At 33.4% G+C, this 4,154-nt stretch overlaps 1 non-coding gene across 1 annotated transcript; it reads right to left on the bottom strand.

Moving 5' to 3' along the window:
• Positions 1 to 3,694: 3,694 nt before the first annotated feature.
• On the bottom strand, positions 3,695 to 3,858 carry LOC116863993. The gene has a single exon (XR_004381894.1). It is a non-coding gene; the product is annotated as a U1 spliceosomal RNA (small nuclear RNA).
• Between the last annotated feature and the right edge of the window lie 296 nt (positions 3,859 to 4,154).

Here is a 4,154-nt window from a genome sequence, read left to right as displayed (position 1 = left end):
TGCTCTGCATTTAATGCAGAATATCCTGTTGCATTTAGTCTTCATGACTCTATAGTCCTGTCCAGTTTGTGACAGTCCCTCAGTCTTTTCTTATCTTCCATGACCTTGACACCTTTGAAGAGTACTAGTCAGTATTTGTGGCCATTTGGGTTTGTCTGATATTTTCTTGTGATTAGATTGAGGTTATGCATTATTGGAAAATATGCCACAGACATGATGTGTCCTTTTCACTGCAATATATCAAAGCACCCAATATCAGCATGATTTATTACTGGTGAGTGTAACCATGATCACTTGGTTTAAGTGCTGTCTGCCAGATTTTGCCAGAGTAAAATTATGATTTTTACCTTTGCATATTCTATTTGTTATAAGTGAGTTGCTAAATCTAACTCATACTACAGAGGAGGAGAATTAAGCTCCACCTCCTTCAGGGAGGAGTAACAGAAAATTTGGAAATATGTGTTAAATCATTACTGTAACGTAAATATTTTGGGAAGATACCTAGAGGCCATGAGATTTTCCTGATCCTCCTTGATGTTTTGCCATCTGAAAGTTTTAGTATTCATCAGTGGATATTGCCTATAGCAGTTATTACTGTGGTGATCTAGTGGTAATTTTATGATTTTCTCATTCCTTCTATATTATTTCTAGTACTACTATCAGAAAAATGTACTTTTACATTTATTTATTCAAATATTTATTATATCAGTCTGATAAAGAAAAGTAGATTTGGAGGAATTATATTCCTTGATTTAAGTCTTGATATAAAGCATAAACAATGAAATTTTGAACACTGGGAAAAAAGTAAAATTTAAAAAAAAGACAATATATAGGTATGTGATCAAGACAGCATGACATTGGTTGAAAGGAACAGAAAAAAAAATGTACTTCGGCCTAAACCTCATATCTTACATACAAAAATTCACTCAAAGTGGATCATAGCTCTAAATGTAAATAAAACTATAAAACTTTTAGAGGAAAATGTAAGAGGAAATCCATGTGGTAAGGTAGTAGACAGAGAAGTCTTAAATATAGTACTGAAAGCATGATCCATAAAAAAAAAAGAAAAGATAAATTACCCTTTGTCAAAATTTAAAAACTTGCTCTGTGGAAGAGACTTTAAGAAAATGAAAACAAACTACAGGCTGGGTAAAAATATTTGCAAATTACATATCCCATAAATAAAATGTATTCAGAATATATGAAGAACTCTTAAAATCCCACAATCAGAAAACAAATAGTACAGTTAAATGATTTGAACAAACAAAAAGAGATACAGTTGACCAAAACTTACATGAGAATATGTGTGACCTTGTTAGGCTTTAGGGAAATGCAAGTTAAAATCATAAGATGCTACTACACACATATATTAGAATGACTAAATTAAAAAAGAAATACTATGTTAAGGGCTGGCAAGCATGCAGACAAAGTGGAGATCATAAATTGTTGGTGGGAATACAAAATGGTATAGCCAGCTAAGCTGAAAACAATTTGGTGGTTTTTTATTAAGTTACACGTAGACTTACCATATGACCCAGAAATCTTGCTCCTGATTATTTAGCCTTGAGAATTGGGAACCAATGTTTACACAAACATCATTTGTAGTAGTTCTATTCATATTTTCAAAAACAAAATGACAGGTGGAATGAACCCAAATGTCCTTCAGAGGGTTAATGGATAAAATCAACTGTGCATATCTATAAAATGGGATACTAACTAGCAACAAAAAAGAGCAAACTGTTCATATGCAAGGTATTAGACAGAGTGAGAAAAGCCAGTTTTAGGAAGTTATATACTGTATGATTCCATTTGTATGACATTTGAAAAGAAAAAAAAAAAAAGAACAAAAAAGTCACCTATATAGAACAGGTGAGTGAGTGACCTATGTAGGGTTGGGGAGGGAGTAACCATAAAAGGCTAGAACAGGAGAGTTCTGTGGTGTGATGGAACTGTTCTGTATCTTGATTGTGGTGGTGGTTACACAAATCCATATATACATTAAAATTTACTGAACTGTATATCAAGAGAAAAAGTCAATACTATTACACAAAAATTCTAAGTATGAAAATAAAGAAATAAAATCAATACAGACTCAAGGATAATTATCTCATTCTTTGTTAAAACTCAATATTGTTATTTTTTAATTTTTACTCAAATGATTTCAGCTGTGACTATTGGAATCTCTTTTAGAGCTCCCTGTGTAAATATGGTTTTTATTGGCATTGTTTTTATGAAGATTTCATCAATGAGAGTCTAACCTTAACTGAAAGGTCAGGAGAGGCAATTAATTGTATAATTGTTCATAGGAAAATGATTAAATTCCTCTGATTATTCCATACTATTAGAGATAGCATCTGGTTGGTCCAGATTAGTTGTAATAGATTACTTCTTATGATAGACATTCTTGCCAATTTTTGAGTTCTTACTTTGTAACGTTTAATTTATATTTTCCATTTCAAGATGATATATATTGATTTATACAGTTTTCTACTTTAGCCTCAGAGGACTGTCTTTTAACTACCCTTTCCTCAGCTAGTGCACTGAGTAGGTGAATGCTTATTTAAAATCCAAAGAAATAGATTACTGACAATTGCTTAACATTAATTGATGAATTTATGAAAAGCAGAAAATGTCTTTGTATTTTCTAGTAGGGATTTGACCAATATTTTAAAACATAATTAAGGACTACATAATTAATTTATTTAGCATTAATTCTGGTAAGTAAAATCATTATTTCCTTTACATAGTGGAATACTAAATGGTGTACTTACTAAACAATTATGCTACAAAGTAATATTTATAAATAAAACATTTAACATAATTTGACAGGAAATTATTTGATAGAATATTTTAAAAGCAACAATAAAAATTCTATGCTCGTGCAGAATGTGCTCTTGGGCCAATATCCTCTTGGAAATAGTGTAAACAATTCTAGGTGTAATCAAAATGCCTTTCAGACACGCAAATAGATTTCCATTGCCTTTAAAAAAAAAAAAAGTGTTAATCTTTGTTTAATACCTATCATTTTTTCCAAAGAAGAAAAAAAGGAAAAACATGAGTATATGTGAAGGAAAATGTGTGTGTGTGTGTGCGTGTGTGTATGTGTGAGAGAGAGAGAGAGAGAGAGAGAGAGAAAGAGAAACAGACAGAGACAGAGAATATACTAGCCCTTTTATAGTGGACTTGTATGGTCTTAATGCCAAATAGCTTCTGGGCATTTAGAAGGATTGTTATTTGTGGGTTAAAACCATGGTATGGTTGCCACAGGCTATGGACAAAAAAAAAACAGAGAAACAGTTTAAGTGGTGTGGATAACAACAGACTGACTCCAAGGTGGGCAGAAAATTACAGAGGCAGAGCTCCATTTCCATACAATTATAAATGTGTTTTAATGTCTTGATGCTTTGATTATCCATTAGAAACACTAGTAGTAACAGCTGGAACAAGTCAAAATAATATCAGCATTATGTGAGTCACTCCTCATACTTTCCTTTATCCTTAGTATTGCCATCTTAATCCAACAAGTGATTGTTTTGTGCTTTGTGGAAACTGGTAATTTCTCCTAATGATTTGGCATGAATCATTACCTACAATACCCAGTTATTGGTTTCCTTTCAACCCGATCTTCTCAACTTTGAAATAAAGCCCAAGAAATGTCTGTCTGTATCTGCCTCAAGGAAATGCGTCTTGTTTTCAGGGGCAAATGTGATTGGTGTCTCCTGCTACCACAAATCATGTGGTCAAGTTTCCTACATTTGGAGAAATCACAGAGGTCAACGAATTCCAAGTGCAACGGATGAGCCTCACCCTGAGAAAACCACTTTCATGATCACGGTAAGTCCCCTGCCATGTAAGTATTCAGGGAAATGCTTTTAACTTGGCATAGCTCTTACTAGACATTTCAGTGTCTTAGAAGCATTTTGTTTATGGCTGTGATAAATGACAAAAGACTGGAAGTTGCTGAGGGACACATAAATGTTGCTTCCTAGAAATCTTGGGACTGTCCCAGAACGAAAACCTTCCAGAGCAGCTGCAGTCTGGACTGTGTGGGTGATCCCCCTGCTACAGATTTATGCCCCCACAGTATACTCCAAGTGCCCCATTTTCTATAGAGGAAATGACTCAATTTATAACTTTTCACCTGTGTATCACAG

The sequence above is a fragment of the Lontra canadensis genome, unplaced genomic scaffold, assembly GCF_010015895.1.
Source record: "Lontra canadensis isolate GAN:19392208 unplaced genomic scaffold, GSC_riverotter_1.0 scaffold4, whole genome shotgun sequence".
NCBI lineage: Eukaryota > Metazoa > Chordata > Mammalia > Carnivora > Mustelidae > Lontra > Lontra canadensis.
This window is presented reverse-complemented; position numbering and strand designations above follow the sequence as displayed.